This window comes from Phyllobates terribilis, unplaced genomic scaffold (assembly GCF_046119375.1).
Source record: "Phyllobates terribilis strain yellow unplaced genomic scaffold, ASM4611937v1 Scaffold_252__1_contigs__length_2834547, whole genome shotgun sequence".
Lineage (NCBI taxonomy): Eukaryota > Metazoa > Chordata > Amphibia > Anura > Dendrobatidae > Phyllobates > Phyllobates terribilis.
Window position 1 is genome coordinate 2,526,068 of NW_027363012.1, and position 23,474 is coordinate 2,549,541.

The 23,474-nt window shown below is 44.8% G+C and overlaps 1 long non-coding RNA gene across 1 annotated transcript in view; it reads right to left on the reverse strand.

Moving 5' to 3' along the window:
* LOC141218947 (uncharacterized) overlaps positions 1 to 23,239 on the reverse strand; it is a 38,169-nt gene extending 14,930 nt beyond the window's left edge. Inside the window, exons 1-2 of the long non-coding RNA XR_012287584.1 lie at positions 23,168 to 23,239; positions 19,867 to 19,935 (exon numbers count right to left, since the gene is read on the reverse strand). This is a non-coding gene — a long non-coding RNA (uncharacterized lncRNA). The remainder of the gene's footprint in view (positions 1 to 19,866; positions 19,936 to 23,167) is intronic.
* Positions 23,240 to 23,474: the final 235 nt, after the last annotated feature.

Consider the following 23,474-nt stretch of genomic DNA (forward strand, 5'->3'; position numbering starts at 1 on the left):
GAAAGAAATGTTTATTAAATGGAAAGAGGGAGGCATATCTAAAGAAGATTATAATGCAGTCTGCAGATCCTGTAGGGCACGTATCAGGTTAGCTAAAGCTGACAATGAATTAAGGCTTGCAAGAGATGTCAAAAGCAATAAAAAAGGATTTTGGGGGTATGTCAAAAGTAAAAGAAAAGTCAAAGATGCTATAGGATTTTTACAGGATGAAAATGGAGAAATGGTAAGAGAGGATGTTGAGAAGGCCGAACTTTTTAATTCCTATTTTGCATCTGTTTTCTCTCAGAAAGAAAATGTAACATCAACTGATCTTCACTGTCCTTTTAAAGGAATAGAGGAATCCAAGTTATCTGTAAACCGAAAGATTGTGAGGGAATATTTAGCTAACATAAATGAGTTCAAGTCTCCAGGTCCAGATGAATTACACCCCAGAGTACTGAAGGAGATCGTAGAAGAAATTTTAGAACCACTCTCCATAATCTTTGAAAATTCTTGGAGAACAGGAGAAGTCCCAGAAGACTGGAGAAGAGCAAATGTTGTTCCTATCTTCAAAAAGGGGAAGAAGGTGGACCCAGGGAACTATAGGCCGGTGAGTCTGACTTCTATACCAGGAAAGATCTTTGAACAAATTATTAAACAACATGTATGTAAGTACATGGATAAGAATGAAGTGATTAACCAGAGTCAGCATGGGTTTGTAACTAACAAGTCATGTCAGACTAACTTAATTTCCTTCTATGACAGAATCACTGACTGGGTGGATCAGGGAAATGCTGTAGATATAGTATATCTTGACTTCAGCAAAGCATTTGACAAAGTATCTCACACCATCCTTATTGAAAAAATGACCAAGTATGCAATGGACCAGGCAACTGTTAGGTGGATTCATAACTGGCTTAGTGATCGGACTCAAAGGGTGGTTGTAAATGGCTTCACATCCAGCTGGATGAATGTCTCAAGTGGGGTACCACAGGGCTCCGTCCTGGGACCTGTATTGTTCAACATCTTTATCAATGATTTAGATGAAGGAATTGAGGGTAAGCTGATTAAATTTGCTGATGACACAAAGCTAGGAGGGATAGCTAATACTAGAGAAGAGAGAGAGAGGATTCAAAAAGACCTAAATAAACTGGAGCATTGGGCAGCAACCAACAGAATGGTTTTTAACAGGGAAAAATGCAAAGTACTACATCTGGGCAATAAAAATGAAAAAAGCATATACAGAATGGGAGGAATAGAGCTAAGCAACAGTACATGTGAAAAAGACTTAGGTATACTAATAGATCATAGACTGAACATGAGTCAACAGTGTGATGCAGCAGCAAAAAAGGCAAATACAATTCTGGGATGTATTAACAGAAGCATACAGTCTAGATCACGTGAAGTCATTATCGGTCTTTACTCCTCTTTGGTCAGACCTCATCTGGAATACTGTGTACAGTTTTGGGCACCACATTTTAAAAAAGACATCGACAAACTGGAGCAAGTTCAGAGAAGAGCGACCAGAATGGTGACTGGTCTGCAAACTATGTCCTATGAGGAACGGTTGCAGGATTTGGGAATGTTTAGCTTGCAAAAAAGAAGACTGAGAGGAGACTTAATAGCTGTCTACAAATATGTCAAGGGCTGTCACATTGTAGAAGGATCATCTTTATTCTCATTTGCACAAGGAAAGACTAGAAGCAATGGGATGAAACTAAATGGGAGGAGACACAGATTAGATATTAGAAAAAACTTTTTGACAGTTAGGGTGATTAATGAGTGGAACAGGCTGCCACGAGAGGTGGTGAGTTCCCCTTCAATGGACGTCTTCAAACAGAGGCTGGACAGACATCTGTCTGAGATGATCCTGCTTTGAGCAGGGGGTTGGACCAGATGACCCAGGAGGTCCCTTCCAACTCTACCATTCTATGATTCTATGATTCTACTGTATGCTGTGTGTGGGGGACTTGTCTATATACTGTATGCTGTGTGGGGGACTTGTCTATATACCGTATGCTGTGTGTGGGGGACTTGTCTATATACTGTCTGCTGAGCCGTGTATCTAATCCTATGCTGTGTGATACTGTCTACTGAGCTGTGTATCTAATCCTGTCCTGTGTGATACTGTCTGATGAGCTGTGTATCTAATCCTCTCCTGTGCGATACTGTCTGATGAGCCGTGTATCTAATCCTCTCCTGTGTGATACTGTCTGCTGAGCTGTGTATCTAATCCTATCCTGTGTGATACTATCTGCTGAGCTGTGTATCTAATCCTATCCTGTGTGATACTATCTGCTGAGCTGTGTATCTAATCCTCTCCTGTGTGATACTGTCTGCTGAGCCGTGTATCTAATCCTATCCTGTGTGATACTATCTGCTGAGCTGTGCATCTAATCCTATCCTGTGTGACACTATCTGCTGAGCAGTGTATCTAATCCTCTCCTGTGTGATACTGTCTGCTGAGCCGTGTATCTAATCCTCTCCTGTGTGATACTGTCTGCTGAGCTGTGTATCTAATCCTCTCCTGTGTGATACTGTCTGCTGAGCCGTGTATCTAATCCTACCCTGTGCGATACTGTCTGCTGAACCGTGTATCTAATCCTGCCCTGTGTGATACTGTCTGCTGAGCCGTGTATCTAATCCTATCCTGTGTGATACTGTTTGCTGAGCCGTGTATCTAATCCTATCCTGTGTGATACCATCTGCTGAGATGTGTATCTAATCCTCTCCTGTGTGATACTGTCTGCTGAGCTTTGTATCTAATTCTATGCTGTGCTAAACTGTCTACTGAGATGTGTATCTAATCCTATCCTGTGTGATACCATCTGCTGAGCCGTGTAACTAATCCTCTCCTGTGTGATACTGTCTGCTGAGCCCTGTATCTAATCATATCCTGTGTGATACCATCTGCTGAGCCGTGTATCTAAACCTATCCTGTGTGATACCAGCTGCTGAGCTGTGTATCTAATCCTATCCTTTGTGATACTGTCTGCTGAGCTGTGTATCTAATCCTCTCCTGTGTGATACTATCTGCTGAGCAGTGTATCTAATCCTCTCCTGTGTGATACTGTCTGCTGAGCTGTGTATCTAATCCTCTACTGTGTGATACTATCTGCTGAGCTGTGTATCTAATCCTGTCCTGTGTGATACTGTCTGCTGAGCTGTGTATCTAATCCTGTCCTGTGTGATACTGTCTGCTGAGCTGTGTATCTAATCCTCTCCTGTGTGATACTGTCTGCTGAGCTGTGCATCTAATCCTATCCTGTGTGATACTATCTGCTGAGCAGTGTATCTAATCCTATCCTGTGTGATACTGTCTGCTGAGCCGTGTATCTAATCCCGCCCTGTGCGATACTGTCTGCTGAGCCGTGTATCTAATCCTCTCCTGTGTGATACTGTCTGCTGAGCTGTGTATCTAATCCCCTCCTGTGTGATACTGTCTGCTGAGCTGTGTATCTAATCCCGCCCTGTGCGATACTGTCTGCTGAGCCGTGTATCTAATCCACTCCTGTGTGATACTATCTGCTGAGCTTTGTATCTAATCCTGTGCTGTGTGATACTGTCTGCTGAGCCGTGTATCTAATCCTCTCCTGTGTGATACTGTCTGCTGAGCCGTGTATCTAATCCACTCCTGTGTGATACTGTCTGCTGAGCTGTGTATCTAATCCCGCCCTGTGCGATACTGTCTGCTGAGCCGTGTATCTAATCCTCTCCTGTGTGATACTGTCTGCTGAGCCGTGTATCTAATCCTCTCCTGTGTGATACTGTCTGCTGAGCCGTGTATCTAATCCCGCCCTGTGCGATACTGTCTGCTGAGCCGTGTATCTAATCCACTCCTGTGTGATACTATCTGCTGAGCTTTGTATCTAATCCTGTGCTGTGTGATACTGTCAGCTGAGTTGTGTATCTAATCCTATCCTGTGTGATACCATCTGCTGAGCTGTGTATCTAATCCTCTCCTGTGTGATACTGTCTGCTGAGCTATGTATCTAATCCTCTCCTGTGTGATACTGCCTGCTGAGCTGTGTATCTAAGCCTATCCTGTGTGATACTGTCTGCTGAGCCGTGTATCTAATCCTATGCTGTGTGATACTGTCTGCTGAGCTGTGTATCTAATCCTATGCTGTGTGATAATGTCTGCTGAGCTGTATCTCTAATCCTACCCTGTGTGATACTGTCTGCTCAACCGTGTATCTAATCCTCTCCTGTGTGATACCGTCTGCTGAGCAGTGTATCTAATCCTCTCCTGTGTGATACCGTCTGCTGAGCAGTGTATCTAATCCTCTCCTGTGTGATACTGTCTGCTGAGCTGTGTATCTAATCCTTTCCTGTGTGATACTGTGTGCTGAGCTGTGTATGTAATCCTCTGTGTGATACTGTCTGATGAGCTGTGTATCTAATCCTGTCCTGTGTGATACTGTCAGCTGAGCTGTGTATCTAATCCTCTCCTGTGTGATACTGTCTGCTGAGCTGTGTATCTAATCCTCTCCTGTGTGATACTGTCAGCTGAGCTGTGTATCTAATCCTCTCATGTGTGATACTGTCAGCTGAGCTGTGTATCTAATCCTCTCCTGTGTGATACTGTCTGATGAGCTGTGTATCTAATCCTCTCCTGTGTGACTCTGTCTGCTGAGCCGTGTATCTAATCCTATGCTGTGTGATACCGTCTGCTGAGCAGTGTATCTAATCCTCTCCTGTGTGATACTGTGTGCTGAGCCGTGTATCTAATCCTCTCCTGTGTGATACTGTGTGCTGAGATGTGTATCTAATCCTGTCCTGTGTGATACTGTCTACTGAGCTGTGTATCTAATTCTATCCTGTGTGATACTGTCTACTGAGCTATGTATCTAATCCTCTCCTGTGTGATACTGTCTGCTGAGCTGTGTATCTAATTATCTCCTGTGTGATACTGTCTGATGAACTGTGTATCTAATCCTATCCTGTGTGATACTGTCTGCTGAGCCGTGTATCTAATCCCGCCCTGTGCGATACTGTCTGCTGAGCCGTGTATCTAATCCACCCATGTGATACACTCTGCTGAGCTGTGTATCTAATCCTCTCCTGTGTGATACTGTCTGATGAACTGTGTATCTAATCCTATCTTGTGTGATACCGTCTGCTGAGTCGTGTATCTAATCCCGCCCTGTGCGATACTGTCTGCTGAGCCGTGTATCTAATCCACTCCTGTGTGATACTGTCTGATGAACTGTGTATCTAATCCTCTCCTGTGTGATGCTGTCTGCTGAGCTGTTTATCTAATCCTCTCTTTTGTGATACTGTCTGCTGAGCAGTGTATCTAATCTTATCCTGTGATACTGTCTGCTGAGCTGTGTATCTAATCCCCTCCTGTGTGATTCTGTCTGCTGAGCCGTGTATCTAATCCTATGCTGTGTGATACTGTCTGCTGAGCTGTGTATCTAATCCTATGCTGTGTATCTAATCATCTCCTGTGTGATAATGTCTGCTGAGCCGTGTATCTAATCCTATCCTGTGTGATACTGTCTGCTGAGCTGTGTATCTAATCCTATCCTATGTAATACCATCTGCTGAGCAGTGTATCTAATCCTATCTTGTGTGATACTGACTGCTGAGCTGTGTATCTAATCCTCTCCTGTGTGATACTGTGTGCTGAGCTGTGTATCTAATCCTATCCTATGTGATACTGTCTGCTGAGCAGTGTATCTAATACTCTCCTGTGTGATACCGTCTGCTGAGCTGTGTATCTAATCCTCTCCTGTGTGATACTGTCTGCTGAGCTGTGTATCTAATCCTACCCTGTATGATACTGTCTACTGAGCTGTGTATCTAATCCTCTCCTGTGTGATACTGTCTGATGAACTGTGTATCTAATCCTGTCCTATGTGATACTGTCAGCTGAGCTGTGTATCTAATCCTCTCCTGTGTGATACTGTCTGCTGAGCTGTGCATCTAATACTGTCCTGTGTGATACCGTCGGCTGAACTATGTATCTAATCCTTTCCTGTGTGATACTGTCTGCTGAGCTGTATCTCTAATCCTCTCCTGTGTGATACTGTCTGCTGAGCAGTGTGTCTAATCCTTTCCTGTGCGATACTGTCTGCTGAGCTGTGTATCTAATCCTCTCCTGTGTGATACTGTCTGCTGAGCAGTGTATCTAATCTTATACTCTGTGATACTGTCTCCTGAGCTGTGTATCTAATCCCCTCCTGTGTGACACTGTCTGCTGAGCTGTGTATCTAATCATCTCCTGTGTGATACTGTCTGCTGAGCCGTGTATCTAATCCTATGCTGTGTGATAGTCTGCTGAGCAGTGTATCTAATCTTATACTGTGTGATACTGTCTGCTGAGCTGTGTATCTAATCCCCTCCTGTGTGATACTGTCTGCTGAGCTGTGTATCTAATCCTCTCCTGTGTGATACTGTCTGCTGAGCTGTGTATCTAATCCTCTCCTGTGTGATACTGTCTGCTGAGCTGTGTTTCTAATCCTCTCCTGTGTGATACTGTCTGCTGAGCCATGTATCTAATCCTCTCCTGTGTGATACTATCTGCAGAGCAGTGTATCTAATCCTCTACTGTGTGATGTTGTCTTCTGAGCCATGTATCTAATCCTCTCCTGTGTGATACTGTCTGCTGAGCCGTGTATCTAATCCTCTGTGTAATACTGTGTGTTGAGCCGTGTATCTAATCCTCTCCTGTGTGATACTGTCTGCTGAGCTGTGTATCTAATACTCTCCTGTGTGATACTGTCTGCTGAGCAGTGTATCTAATCTTATCCTGTGTGATACTGTCTGCTGAGCTGTGTATCTAATCCCCTCCTGTGTGATACTGTCAGATGAGCTGTGTCTCTAATCCTCTCCTGTGTGATACTGTGTGCTGAGCTGTGTATCTAATCCTCTCCTGTGTGATACTGTCTGCTGCGCCGTGTACCTAATCCTATGCTGTGTGATACTGTCTGCTGAGATGTGTATCTTATCCTATGCTGTGTATCTAATCCTCTCCTGTGTGATACTGTCTACTGAGCCGTGTATCTAATCCTCTCCTGTGTGATACTGTCTGCTGAGACGTGTATCTAATCCTATCCTGTGTGATACTGTTTGCTGACCTGTGTATCTAATCCTATGCTGTGTGATACTGTCTGGTGAGCTGTGTATCTAATCCTGTCCTGTGTGATACTGTCTGCTGAGCTGTGTATCTAATCCTATGCTGTGTATCTAATCATCTCCTGTGTGATAATGTCTGCTGAGCCGTGTATCTAATCCTATCCTGTGTGATACTGTCTGCTGAGCTGTGTATCTAATCCTATACTGTGTAATACCATCTGCTGAGCAGTGTATCTAATCCTATCCTGTGTGATACTGTCTGCTGAGCTGTGTATCTAATCCTCTCCTGTGTGATACGGTCTGCTGAGCCGTGTATCTAATCCTCTCCTGTGTGATACTGTGTGCTGAGCTGTGTATCTAATCCTCTCCTGTGTGATACTGTCTGCTGAGCTGTGTATCTAATCCTCTCCTGTGTGATACTGTCTGCTGAGCTGTGTATCTAATCCTCTCCTGTGTGATACTGTCTGCTGAGCCGTGTATCTAATCCTCTCCTGTGAGATACTGTCTGCTGAGCCGTGTATCTAATCCCATCCTGTGTGATACTGTCTGCTGAGCTGTGTATCTAATCATGTAATGTGTGATACTGTCTGCTGAGCTGTGTATCTAATCGTCTCCTGTGTGATACTGTCTGATGAACTGTGTATCTAATCCTATCTTTCGTGATACTGTCTGCTGAGCCGTGTATCTAATCCACTCCTGTGTGATACTGTCTGATGAACTGTGTATCTAATCCTGTCCTATGTGATACTGTCAGCTGAGCTGTGTATCTAATCCTCTGCTGTGTGATACTGTCTGCTGAGCTGTGCATCTAATCCTGTCCTGTGTGATACCGTCTGCTGAGCTATGTATCTAATCCTTTCCTGTGTGATACTGTCTGCTGAGCTGTGTATCTAATCCTCTCCTGTGCGATACCGTCTGCTGAGCTGTGTATCTAATCCTCTCCTGTGCGATACTGTCTGCTGAGCTGTGTATCTAATCCTCTCCTGTGTGATACTGTCTGCTGAGCAGTGTATCTAATCTTATACTGTGTGATACTGTCTGCTGAGCTGTGTATCTAATCCTCTCCTGTGTGATACTGTCTGCTGAGCTGTGTATCTAATCCTCTCGTGTGTGATACTGTCTGCTGAGCTGTGTATCTAATCCTCTCCTGTGTGATACTGTCTGCTGAGCCGTGTATCTAATCCTATGCTGTGATAATCTGCTGAGCAGTGTATCTAATCTTATACTGTGTGATACTGTCTGCTGAGCTGTGTATCTAATCCTCTCCTATGTGATACTGTCTGCTGAGCAGTGTATCTAATCTTATACTGTGTGGTACTGTCTGCTGAGCTGTGTATCTCATCCCCTCCTGTGTGATACTGTCTGCTGAGCCGTGTATCTAATCCTCTCCTGTGTGATACCGTCTGCTGAGCTATGTATCTAATCCTGTCCTGTGTGATACTGTTTGCTGAGCTGTGTATGTATCTAATCCCCTCCTGTGTGATAATGTCTGCTGAGCTGTGTATCTAATCCTCTCCTGTGTGATAATGTCTGCTGAGCTGTGTATCTAATCCTCTCCTGTGTGATACCGTCTGCTGAGCTGTGTATCTAATCCTACCCTGTGTGATATTGTCTGCTGAGCTATGTATCTAATCCTGTCATGTGTGATACTGTCTGCTGAGCCGTGCATCTAATCCTATCTTGAGTGATACTATCTGCTGAGCCGTGTATCTAATCCTCTCCTGTGTGATACTGTCTGCTGAGCTTTGTATCTAATCCTATCCGGTGTGATACTGTCGGCTGAGCCGTGTATCTAATCCTCTCCTGTGTCATACTGTCTGCTGAGCTGTGTATCTAATCCTCTCCTGTATGATACTGTCTGCTGAGCTGTGTATCTAATCCTCTCCTGTGTGATACTGTCTGCTGAGCCGTGTATCTAATCCTCTCCTGTGTGATACTGTCTGCTGAGCCGTGTATCTAATCCTCTCCTGTGTGATACCGTCTGCTGAGCCGTGTATCTAATCCTCTCCTGTGTGATACTGTCTGCTGAGCTGTGTATCTAATCTTCTCCTGTGTGATACTGTCTGCTGAGCTGTGTATCTAATCCTATCCGGTGTGATACTGTCTGCTGAGCAGTGTATCTAATCTTCTCCTGTGTGATACTGTCTGCTGAGCTGTGTATCTAATCCTCTCCTGTGTGATACTGTCAGCTGAGCTGTGTATCTAATCTTCTCCTGTGTGATACTGTCTGCTGAGCAGTGTATCTAATCTTCTCCTGTGTGATACTGTCTGCTGAGCTGTGTATCTAATCCTCTCCTGTGTGATACTGTCTGCTGAGCTGTGTATCTAATCCTCTCCTGTGTGATACTGTCAGCTGAGCTGTGTATCTAATCTTCTCCTGTGTGATACTGTCTGCTGAGCTGTGTATCTAATCTTCTCCTGTGTGATACTGTCTGCTGAGCTGTGTATCTAATCTTCTCCTGTGTGATACTGTCTGCTGAGCTGTGTATCTAATCCTATCCAGTGTGATACTGTCTGCTGAGCAGTGTATCTAATCTTCTCCTGTGTGATACTGTCTGCTGAGCTGTGTATCTAATCCTCTCCTGTGTGATACTGTCTGTTGAGCCATGTATCTAATACCGCCATGTGCGATACTGTCTGCTGAGCAGTGTATCTAATCTTCTCCTGTGTGATACTGTCTGCTGAGCTGTGTATCTAATCCTCTCCTGTGTGATACTGTCAGCTGAGCTGTGTATCTAATCTTCTCCTGTGTGATACTGTCTGCTGAGCAGTGTATCTAATCTTCTCCTGTGTGATACTGTCTGCTGAGCTGTGTATCTAATCCTCTCCTGTGTGATACTGTCTGCTGAGCTGTGTATCTAATCCTCTCCTGTGTGATACTGTCAGCTGAGCTGTGTATCTAATCTTCTCCTGTGTGATACTGTCTGCTGAGCTGTGTATCTAATCTTCTCCTGTGTGATACTGTCTGCTGAGCTGTGTATCTAATCTTCTCCTGTGTGATACTGTCTGCTGAGCTGTGTATCTAATCCTATCCAGTGTGATACTGTCTGCTGAGCAGTGTATCTAATCTTCTCCTGTGTGATACTGTCTGCTGAGCTGTGTATCTAATCCTCTCCTGTGTGATACTGTCTGTTGAGCCATGTATCTAATACCGCCATGTGCGATACTGTCTGCTGAGCTGTGTATCTATTCCACTCCTGTGTGATACTGTCTGCTGAGCTGTGCATCTAATCCTCTCCTGTGTGATACTGTCTGCTGAGCTGTGTATCTAATATTCTCCTGTGTGATACTGTCTGCTGAGCTGTGTATCTAATCTTCTCCTGTGTGATACTGTCTGCTGAGCTGTGTATCTAATCCTATCCGGTGTGATACTGTCTGCTGAGCAGTGTATCTAATCTTCTCCTGTGTGATACTGTCTGCTGAGCTGTGTATCTAATCTTCTCCTGTGTGATACTGTCTGCTGAGCTGTGTATCTAATCCTCTCCTGTGTGATACTGTCTGCTGAGCTGTGTATCTAATCCACTGTGTGATACTGTCTGCTGAGCCGTGTATCTAATCTTCTCCTGTGTGATACTGTCAGCTGAGCTGTGTATCTAATCCTATCCGGTGTGATACTGTCTGCTGAGCTGTGTATCTAATCCTATCCGGTGTGATACTGTCTGCTGAGCTGTGTATCTAATCCTATCCGGTGTGATACTGTCTGCTGAGCTGTGTATCTAATCCTATCCGGTGTGATACTGTCTGCTGAGCTGTGTATCTAATCCTCTCCTGTGTGATACTGTCTGCTGAGCTGTGTATCTAATCCTCTCCTGTGTGATACTGTCTGCTGAGCAGTGTATCTAATCCACTCCTGTGTGATACTGTCTGCTGAGCCGTGTATCTAATCTTCTCCTGTGTGATACTGTCTGCTGAGCTGTGTATCTAATCCTATCCGGTGTGATACTGTCTGCTGAGCTGTGTATCTAATCCTATCCGGTGTGATACTGTCTGCTGAGCTGTGTATCTAATCCTCTCCTGTGTGATACTGTCTGCTGAGCTGTGTATCTAATCCTCTCCTGTGTGATACTGTCTGCTGAGCAGTGTATCTAATCCACTCCTGTGTGATACTGTCTGCTGAGCCGTGTATCTAATCCTCTCCTGTGTGATACTGTCTGCTGAGCTGTGTATCTAATCCTCTCCTGTGTGATACTGTCTGCTGAGCCGTGTATCTAATCCTATGCTGTGATAATCTGCTGAGCAGTGTATCTAATCTTATACTGTGTGATACTGTCTGCTGAGCTGTGTATCTAATCCTCTCCTGTGTGATACTGTCTGCTGAGCAGTGTATCTAATCTTATACTGTGTGGTACTGTCTGCTGAGCTGTGTATCTCATCCCCTCCTGTGTGATACTGTCTGCTGAGCCGTGTATCTAATCCTCTCCTGTGTGATACCGTCTGCTGAGCTATGTATCTAATCCTGTCCTGTGTGATACTGTTTGCTGAGCTGTGTATGTATCTAATCCCCTCCTGTGTGATAATGTCTGCTGAGCTGTGTATTTAATCCTCTCCTGTGTGATAATGTCTGCTGAGCTGTGTATCTAATCCTCTCCTGTGTGATACCGTCTGCTGAGCTGTGTATCTAATCCTACCCTGTGTGATATTGTCTGCTGAGCTATGTATCTAATCCTGTCATGTGTGATACTGTCTGCTGAGCCGTGCATCTAATCCTATCTTGAGTGATACTATCTGCTGAGCCGTGTATCTAATCCTCTCCTGTGTGATACTGTCTGCTGAGCTTTGTATCTAATCCTATCCGGTGTGATACTGTCGGCTGAGCCGTGTATCTAATCCTCTCCTGTGTCATACTGTCTGCTGAGCTGTGTATCTAATCCTCTCCTGTATGATACTGTCTGCTGAGCCGTGTGTCTAATCCTCTCCTGTGTGATACTGTCTGCTGAGCCGTGTATCTAATCCTCTCCTGTGTGATACTGTCTGCTGAGCCGTGTATCTAATCCTCTCCTGTGTGATACCGTCTGCTGAGCCGTGTATCTAATCCTCTCCTGTGTGATACTGTCTGCTGAGCTGTGTATCTAATCTTCTCCTGTGTGATACTGTCTGCTGAGCTGTGTATCTAATCCTATCCGGTGTGATACTGTCTGCTGAGCAGTGTATCTAATCTTCTCCTGTGTGATACTGTCTGCTGAGCTGTGTATCTAATCCTCTCCTGTGTGATACTGTCAGCTGAGCTGTGTATCTAATCTTCTCCTGTGTGATACTGTCTGCTGAGCAGTGTATCTAATCTTCTCCTGTGTGATACTGTCTGCTGAGCTGTGTATCTAATCCTCTCCTGTGTGATACTGTCTGCTGAGCTGTGTATCTAATCCTCTCCTGTGTGATACTGTCAGCTGAGCTGTGTATCTAATCTTCTCCTGTGTGATACTGTCTGCTGAGCTGTGTATCTAATCTTCTCCTGTGTGATACTGTCTGCTGAGCTGTGTATCTAATCTTCTCCTGTGTGATACTGTCTGCTGAGCTGTGTATCTAATCCTATCCGGTGTGATACTGTCTGCTGAGCAGTGTATCTAATCTTCTCCTGTGTGATACTGTCTGCTGAGCTGTGTATCTAATCCTCTCCTGTGCGATACTGTCTGCTGAGCCTTGTATCTATTCCACTCCTGTGTGATACTGTCTGCTGAGCTGTGCATCTAATCCTCTCCTGTGTGATACTGTCTGCTGAGCTGTGTATCTAATCTTCTCCTGTGTGATACTGTCTGCTGAGCTGTGTATCTAATCTTCTCCTGTGTGATACTGTCTGCTGAGCTGTGTATCTAATCCTATCCGGTGTGATACTGTCTGCTGAGCAGTGTACCTAATCTTCTCCTGTGTGATACTGTCTGCTGAGCTGTGTATCTAATCTTCTCCTGTGTGATACTGTCTGCTGAGCTGTGTATCTAATCCTCTCCTGTGTGATACTGTCTGCTGAGCTGTGTATCTAATCCACTCCTGTGTGATACTGTCTGCTGAGCCGTGTATCTAATCTTCTCCTGTGTGATACTGTCAGCTGAGCTGTGTATCTAATCCTATCCGGTGTGATACTGTCTGCTGAGCTGTGTATCTAATCCTATCCGGTGTGATACTGTCTGCTGAGCTGTGTATCTAATCCTATCCGGTGTGATACTGTCTGCTGAGCTGTGTATCTAATCCTATCCGGTGTGATACTGTCTGCTGAGCTGTGTATCTAATCCTCTCCTGTGTGATACTGTCTGCTGAGCTGTGTATCTAATCCTCTCCTGTGTGATACTGTCTGCTGAGCAGTGTATCTAATCCACTCCTGTGTGATACTGTCTGCTGAGCCGTGTATCTAATCTTCTCCTGTGTGATACTGTCTGCTGAGCTGTGTATCTAATCCTATCCGGTGTGATACTGTCTGCTGAGCTGTGTATCTAATCCTATCCGGTGTGATACTGTCTGCTGAGCTGTGTATCTAATCCTCTCCTGTGTGATACTGTCTGCTGAGCTGTGTATCTAATCCTATCCGGTGTGATGCTGTCTGCTGAGCCGTGTATCTAATCCTATCCGGTGTGATACTCTCTGCTGAGCTGTGTATCTAATCCTATCCGGTGTGATACTGTCTGCTGAGCTGTGTATCTAATCCTATCCGGTGTGATACTGTCTGCTGAGCTGTGTATCTAATCCTCTCCTGTGTGATACTGTCTGCTGAGCAGTGTATCTAATCCTCTCTCATGTTATGTCTTCATCTTTTAATATTTCTAACGGCACCAGGCAGGGATGCCCGCTTTCCCCTCTCCTTTTTATTCTTACACTAGAACCTTTACTACAAAAGCTCAGAGAGGAGGGGAGGATCGTTGGCATCAAATCAGCTGGTACTGAACATAAAATCGCAGCATACGCAGACGATCTACTTATCATGACCTCTAACCCGAGAATATCTGTCCCAGTTATCCTGACATTACTCAAGGAATACGGTGCACTATCAAATTTTAAGGTGAATCTTAGCAAATCTCAAGTCTTAAATATAAATATCCCAGAACCACAAAAAACACAAATGGCAATCGGGTCCCCCTTTACCTGGTCCCCCCCATCAATACGTTTCTTGGGAGTTGAGATTTCTCCAAACCTACAAGAACTTTATAAGTTAAACTTCCCACCGCTATTGCAGAAAATCCAGAAACTTACCCCCAACTGGAATATCTCATACATCTCCTGGTTGGGTAGGAAAAATCTCCTTAAATGTATGATATGGCCAAAAATAACTTATCTAGTGCAAGCCCTTCCAATCCACCTACCTAATTCTTTTTTCATTGACATACAAAAACTCCTCAGCCGTTTTTTGTGGCACAACCAAAAACCCAGACTTCCCTTACAAATATTATCCCTCCCCCACTCTGAAGGAGGTATAGATCTGCCAGATCTAAAGATACTTCAACAAGCCACTCATCTCCAAAGAGTCGTGGATTGGATCAGGCTCCCACCACAGAAGCAATGGATTAAAGTAGAAGAAACAATCCTTAAATTCCCCCTTAGACAGCTCATCCTCACGCCCTCAAGTAGTACTAGGTATACATCAATTAAAAACCCTTTCACCGCCACTACTTTTAAAATCTGGTCCAATCCCCATATAAGACAAATATGCTCCCCGTTTCCCTCCCCTCTCCTACAAGTTACAGACCTAGTTCTCTCCTTTCTCCAGCCCATAATGCCACAATACACAACTCAATTCGCAACTTGATAACACCACTCCAAAAAATTACAGATAATGGGGTCATGCCCTGCTTGGCAGAACTCAATCAAATGCTAGATACTATCTCTTTTCACCCCTTTATGTACCAGAAATTTATGTCTAACTTAAAACTAGTCTTTAAAACTCCAAATTATATTAGGGAAATGACTGATTTTGAAAAACTTATAGCTGCAAAAAACCCCTAAAAAAGAACGTTATCAGCTCTACAAAAACAATTATGCCTAGCCAGAACCCCTAAGAAACTGCCATATGTAATGAAGTGGGAACAGGATCTGAATAGGCCTTTCACCCCATCTGAAATTAAAAGATTACTACTAGCACCTAAAGTCTCCTCTAGATGTGTTAGAGTACAAGAGAATGGCTGTAAAGTTCTCTCCAGGTGGTATATGACTCCATCAAAACTTCAGAAATGTTACAAAGGACTTGATCCTAACTGCTGGAGATGCTCTTCTGATGTGGGCACTATGCTCCACATGTGGTGGAACTGTACATTGATTAAGCCCTTCTGGACAAAAATAATTCAAACTATTAGGCTGAGTTCACACGATGCGTTTTTCGTGCGTTTCCGCGGCGTTTTTGCAGTTGCGTAAACGCCGCGGAAAAGCATGAAAAACGCATGGTAGAAGGGAAGCAATGTTCCCCAATTGAAATCCGCATGTACTGTGCCCATGATGCGGATTTTTCCTGCGGCCAGCAGGGTATGACGAGAGGTGAGTATTTCAAACACCGTAAAGCACGGGGGGGGGGGGGGTTACACCGGGCCCCCCCAACTCACAGGCCCAATAGCGTTCCAGTGTCCCCAACTGTGAGTGGGGCCCCCCTCTTGCCCGGGGCCCTGGCACTTGCCCTGGTGCAATGGGTGGATATGCCGGCTCTGGCCCTGTAGCTGGTGCAGGATCAGTCTGGGGCAGGGGTCTGTATAGTAAGGTCTGAAGTGTCTCTATCTCAGGTCCGATGTGATTTGAACATTCATACAGATCGAGAGCCGATGATCTCACACTGACAGCACGACCCCAACCTGCTTGAAGGGTCCATCTGCTACAATAAATCTTTCTGATCCTCAGCAGAGCGACCATAGATAACATTCAGGATCTGGCCCTGGACTTGTCAGGAGGTGAGCAGCATCCTGCCACTTCCACACTCTACAAAAAGTATAAATCTCCTGTCCTGACCACTATCCGGAGCTCAGGCTAAGGCCACGGCCCCACTATCAGTATTTGGTCAGTATATTTTCTCAGGAGTGGGAGCCAAAACCAGGTCAGTAACAATCAGAGAAAAGGTATAATAGAAACAAGTCACCAATTCTGCATTTATCACCAACTCCTGGTTTTGTCTCCCACTCCTGTGAAAAAATACTGACCGAATACTGACCAAATACTGATAGTGTGGTCGTGGCCTTACAAGAATCAAAGATGTCTGCCCTCTCGTACTGCTCAGCGGCTGAAGCTTCTCTCCGGCAGGCATAAGAACGTGGCCTGTGCCTGCTGTTCTGGGCTGCAGATGCCCAGCTGGCACATGTACACAATGAAAGATACAGGGCCGCCCTGCAGTCTGTAAAGAAGCAGCTGCTTGGCGACCGGCTTGGAGGGCATGTGCCCCTCTGGCCCACCTCGCCCCTGGTCAATATGATACCATCTTTTTCATTAGCTGGTGAGGTTAGAAGAAATTTCACTCCAAGACAGTGGATTTTGTACTTTATTCCAGTATATTTATACATAGAAAACATGGCAATGAAAAACAAGTAGATGCACGTGCATAAAAATGTCCCAACATTAATTAACAAAAACCTTTAAGATACAGATAATACTTGTATACAAAAATATTAACACATTCTCAAATTGTATATAAAGTGCACAAAAGTCAATAGCCCTGACATATAGTGTACACAGGGTCCCCCACATGGTATACACAAAATACAATGTCATCCAGGAAATAACAAAGAATAACAAATACATTTAATCTATTCTGAAATCCCATGTCTATGCAAGATAATAATATGTAAAATTCTACAGTGTCAAAGAAATGAGCTAGAGACTACTACATGGTGATGATGCCTACAAACAAGATAATGCCCAGCTAATGCTGTAAATGATGCAAATATTACCAGTCACCCAATTAGAAACATGAGGTCCGGGCAAGTGATTTTCTACAGTTCATTGACCTCTATGATGACATCTAATATTTTCAATCATTTATACAGCGGGGTACATTGGGCCTCATTAATAAATCTGCTCACTAGAAAACTAGTAGCCCATACTAACCAATTAGAGCTCAGCTAAGGTTGTTTTAACTGACCTGGAAAAGTAAAAGCTGTTCTGTGATTGGCTGGGATAAGTAAAAAGGCTGTTTTAATAAATGATTCCCAATGTACCAAGCCCCGCCATAAATGTTATTGATTACAGTAGGGGCCACAATATCCCATGTGTATAGTCATCACATTCATCTTATTGTCAGCGGTTACCTTGGGACATGCTATATTGAAATGTAAGATGATATCAGTGAGGTCCATGAGGCAGAGCAGTGTGTGGTACGTGTGACATTTCCTAATATCGAGCAATCAATACTGTACCTTGGTCTGGAATGCAAAGTCTGCGTGGACAAGGAAGGGGCTCCCAGATGCCAGCTGTAAAACCCGTCGCTCCACCATCACACGCTCATCACCGTCAGCAAGCAGGGCTCTTTTGCAGATGATCTTAACAGCAAAATGTTTGCGGGTAGATGAATCTTCCGCCAGCAGGACCGTTCCATAGCATCCCCGGCCAAGCACTTGATGGAATAATAATCTCCTCTTGATGGTATCAGAGACTGTGCTTTTGGAGCCGGTTGGCCGAACACCGCTGCTTCCTTCAGCTTCTTCAGCCTTCTGCTTTAGATCCATGGGTTTCTGTCCTAATGTAATCCTTCTTCTTTTCTTCTCCTTTTTGTCCCCTGATGAGATGAAGATGGCTCCTCTCTTCTTGGCTCCCATCTTCTGACTTTCTACCTTCTCCTTTTCTTCCACTTCTTCTTTCTTCTGGACTGGTGGTTTTGTCCTGTTGACTGAAGACTTCCTCTCATCATCAGATGTGTCATGGGAAGGTCTTAGTCTCTTCGCTCCTTCTCTCCTCACCACGTTCTGCTCTACTTCTTCTTTCTTCTGGACTGGTGGTTTTGTCCTGTTGACTGAAGACTTCTTCTCATCATCAGATGTGTCATGGGAAGGTCTTCGTGTCTTCACTCTTTCTCTGCTCACCACAATCTCCTCCTCTTTTATATCCATATTATTGCTTTGCTTAGAGTTAGCCGACATCTCCTCCACTGTTGTTGGTCAATTCCAACTGTCACTTCCAACTGTCACTCAGTGCATTTCATATGGAATCATCATGCATGCACCACCACTGGTCATGTGATCAGCATCTGACCAATGATATTTAAGAGATAAATGAACATTAGCTGAGATTAAATATTCAGGTAATATTCAGATATTCTGTGGAACACAAGGTGCCACATTTACTAATAGTAATAGAACTGCACTAAGTCGCCAATTTAATTTACATTGTTACTACAGAGCATCAGATGAATGTAATATAATAAATATTAGCAAGATGTATGATTTCCATCCACTCTACGTATCATAGAAATACAGATGTACTATCTTTTTATATAGAGATGTAGCAGAAGCCATCCTGATTGTTTGCAGCATGCTATGGTGATAGAGAAGCATGCATGACTGTGCCATGCAAATGGTGAGGAGCACCAAAATGGGACATATGATTCACGTAGCCAGGGGCGTAATGTCCGCGGTCGCAGTGGCAGTCACTGCGACCGGGCCCAGGGGGGGTTGGGGCTTGTAAACGGCAGCAGAAATTTCAACAGGATGTGTGTATCGCAGGGCACAGTCGCTTCAGGTCCGTGCGTGACAAATCAGGGGCGGGCTGGGGCGGGGGCAGAGCCGGACTGGGGTGTCTGGGGCCCACCAGGGACATTGACTCCAGGGCTCCTGCCCATCACTGTGCGCTCACCAGAACTGCGATGTACAATTACTGTAGTTTGCATTAAAGGGTTTTTATTGGTGAAAACAAGTTATCAGCGATGCACAGGTTGGGAAGGTGATCACTTATTTATTGGTGGAATCCGCACTGTCAGAAGATTGTGGCACTTTGAGTATTTGGTGAGATTTTTACCTCAGTATTTATAAGACAAAACCAGGAGTGGAGCAATCCGAGGTCATGTTTTATGCATTTCTCACCCACTCCTGGTTTTGTCTTATAAATACAGAGGTGAAAATCTCACCAAATGCCAACTTGCTTTCTCTGGTGAACCTCTGTAACTGCATCTCTGCTGCTGTGTAATAGTCACAGGACAGGGAGGGGTTAAACATCCAAGTATTTAATATCTATTGGAAATAAAGAGGTTTCCCCTTATTGATATCAGATAAAACAAATGACCAACCACAATCCACTCTACCAAGACCAATATTACCAGATAGAAGGCAGAAATACCACCACACCGTGACCAGATCACATATTACCACCACATAGTGCCCAAATAATGCCACATACAAGGCACAAATACCGCCACACCATGACCAAAGCACATAATATCACCACATAGTGATCAAATGCTACCAGATACAAGGTATAAATACTGACACACCATGAGACCACATATTACCACCACATAGTGACTGAATAATACCACATAGAAGGGACAAATATCGTCATGTCATGACCAAAGCACATAATGCCACCACATAGTGACAAATAATGCTAAAATAATAAAAATGTAAAAAAGCTCAGTATATTGGGTCAGTGTACAGGTTATACAGTGATCACCAGTGACATTATGCACAGGAGCTCTGTATATAGTGTACAGGTTATACAGTCATCACCAGTGACATTATACACAGAAGCTCTGTATATAGTGTCAGTGTACAGGTAATGCAATGATCACCATTGATATTATACACAGGAGCTCTGTATATAGTGTCAGTGTACAGGTAATACAGTGATCACCAGTGACATTATGCACAGGAGCTCTGTATATAGTGTCAGTGTGTGTGTATAGGTAATACACATACTCACCAGTGATGTCTCTAGGTGAAATTCTTTATCTGCAGACCGATATATCACATCTTCTATGCGGACTTATCTCTGCAGAAAATAACAGTTAGCTATAACTGATCACTTCCAGAGCACAAGCCACACTTTTCCCAAGATTTCTACACTGCATGAAATGACAAAATGCAACATAGTGCCGCACTACACAGTAAAAATAAAACACAAAATACATTTAGGGACTCCATCTTTAATAAAAAAAAAACATCATGAGAGATCAGAGATTATGGGGCCCAGTCAGGGATCGTACATAGAAATCATGTGGCTCAGTCAGCGGCGTACATAGAGATCATGGGGCCAATCAGGTTAGGGGTGTACATAGAGATCATGGGGCCCCCTCAGCGGCGTACATAGAGATCATGGGGCCCAGTCAGCGGAGTACATAGAGATCATGGAGCCCAGTCAGCGGCATACATAGAGATCATGGGGCCCAGTCAGCGGTGTACATAGAGATCATGGGGCCCAGTCAGCGGCGTACAAAGAGATCATGGGGCCCAGTCAGCGGCGTACATAGAGATCATGGGGCCCAGTCAGCGGCGTACATAGAGATCATGGGGCCCAGTCAGGGATCGTACATAGAGATCATGGGGCCCAGTCAGCGGCGTACATAGAGATCATGGGGCCAATCAGGTTAGGGGTGTACATAGAGATCATGGGGCCCAGTCAGCGGCGTACATAGAGATCATGGGGCCCAGTCAGCGGCGTACATAGAGATCATGGGGCCAATCAGGTTAGGGGTGTACATAGAGATCATGGGGCCCCCTCAGCGGCGTACATAGAGATCATGGGGCCCAGTCAGCGGAGTACATAGAGATCATGGAGCCCAGTCAGCGGCATACATAGAGATCATGGGGCCCAGTCAGCGGTGTACATAGAGATCATGGGGCCCAGTCAGCGGCGTACAAAGAGATCATGGGGCCCAGTCAGCGGCGTACATAGAGATCATGGGGCCCAGTCAGCGGCGTACATAGAGATCATGGGGCCCAGTCAGGGATCGTACATAGAGATCATGGGGCCCAGTCAGCGGCGTACATAGAGATCATGGGGCCGAGTCAGCGGCGTACATAGAGATCATGGGGCCCAGTCAAAGTCGTACATAGAGATCATGGGGCCCAGTCAGCGGCGTACATAGAGATCATGGGGCCAATCAGGTTAGGGGTGTACATAGAGAACATGGGGCCTCCTCAGCGGCGTACATAGAGATCATGGGGCCCAGTCAGCGGAGTACATAAAGATCATGGGGCCCAGTCAGCGGCGTACATAGAGAACATGAGGCCCCGTCAGCGGTGTACCTAGAGATCATGAGGCCCCGTCAGCGGTGTACCTAGAGATCATGGGGCCCAGTCAGCGGCGTACATAAAGATCATGGGGCCCAGTCAGCGGCGTACATAGAGATCATGGGGCCCAGTCAGAGGTGTACATAGAGATCATGGGGCCCAGTCAGCGGCGTACATAGAGATCATGGGGCCCAGTCAGAGGTGTACATAGAGATCATGGGGCCCAGTCATCGGCGTACATAGAGATCATGAGGCCCCGTCAGAGGTGTACATAGAGATCATGGGGCCCAGTCAGCGGCGTACATAGAGATCATGGGGCCCAGTCAGCGGCGTACATAGAGATCATGGGGCCCAGTCAGGGATCGTACATAGAGATCATGGGGCCCCATGAGGTGAGGCTCACACCTCCCCAGTATGGTGACCTCAGGGAGGTCTCACAGGACATCACAGGCCTTAGTACGAAGCAATACTAGAAGACTTGTGGAATTGCTTCATACTAAGGCCTGTGATGCCCTGTGGGAGCTCCTGAGGGCACCATACTGGCGAGGTGAGATCCTCACTTGGCAGTAGTAGGAGCAGCATCTCCATAGTGTGGCATTCACATCACACTACATGCTGCACTGTACAGGACTCCCAGCCGGCAGCAGGACAGATGAGGAGGTAACTGTCTGGCACCAGCGCCGGACTGGAGTACCTGGGGCCCACCAGGAAAAAATCAATCTTGGGGCCCACCAGCACCATGCAGTTACCGTATATAGGAATAACATAAGTCCACAAACTCTTTCAAAATGAATCAACTTTATTAACCAATAAATCTCTGCTGCTGTGTAGTAGTCACAACACAGGGAGAGGTTAAACATCCAAGTATTTAATATGTATTGCAAATAAAGAATGTTCCCATTCTTAATATCCGAAAAACAAATGACTGACAACCATCCACTATACCTAGACTAATAATACCATATAGAAGAGAGAAATACCGCCACACCATGACCAGAACACATACCACCACATAGTGATCAAATACTACCAAGTACAAGGTATATATACTGCCACACCATGAGAAGACCACATATTACCACAACATAGTGACTGTCTGAATAATACCACATACAAGGGACAAATACCGCCACGCCATGACCATGGCTCATAATGGCACCAGATAGTGACTGATAATGAAAATGTAAAAAAGCTCTGTATATAGAGTCAGCGTACAGATAATGTAGAGATTATCAGTGACATTATACACAGGAGCTCTGTGTATAGTGTCAGTGTAGAGGTAATACAGTGATCATCAGTGACATTATACACAGGAGCTCTGTATATAGTGTCAGTGTACAGGTAATACAGTGATCACCAGTGACATTACACATAGGAGCTCTGTATATAGTGTCAGTGTACAGGAAATACAGGGATCACCAGTGACATTATGCATAGGAGCTCTGTATATAGTGTCAGTGTACAGGTAATATAGTGATCACCAGTGACATTATGCATAGGAGCTCTGTATATAGTGTCAGTGTACAGGTAATATAGTGATCACCAGTGACATTATGCACAGGAGCTCTGTATATAGTGTGAGTGTACAGGTAATATAGTGATCACCAGTGACATTATACACAGGAGCTCTGTATATAGTGTCAGTGTACAGGTAATATAGTGATCACCAGTGACATTATACACAGGAGCTCTGTGTATGGTGTCAGTGTACAGGTAATACAGGGATCACCAGTGACATTATGCACAGCTTTGTATATAGTGTCAGTGTGTGTGTGTATAGGAAATACAGGGATCACCAGTGACATTATACACAGGAGCTCTGTATATAGTGTCAGTGTACAGGTAATACAGTGATCACCAGTGACATTATACACAGGAGCTCTGTATATAGTGTCAGTGTACAGGTAATACAGTGATCACCAGTGACATTATGCACAGGAGCTCTGTATATAGTGTCAGTGTGTGTGTGTATAGGTAATACACATACTCACCAGTGATGTCTCTAGGTGAAGTTCTTTAACTGCAGACCGATATATCACATCTTCTATACAGGACTTATCTCTGCAGAAAATAACATAGTTAGCTATAACTGATCACTTCCAGAGCACAATCCACACTTTTCCCAAGATTTCTACACTGCATGAAATGACAAAAAAAGAAACATAGCACTGCACTACACAGTAACAGTGCTCCAGTGTCATTCTGTGCCTGCTCATCTGTCAGCAGACATATTTGTCTGATGGCAAAGATCTAAGAGAGATGAAGACAGAAGACCTATGGATTCCGTTGGGAGTGAGG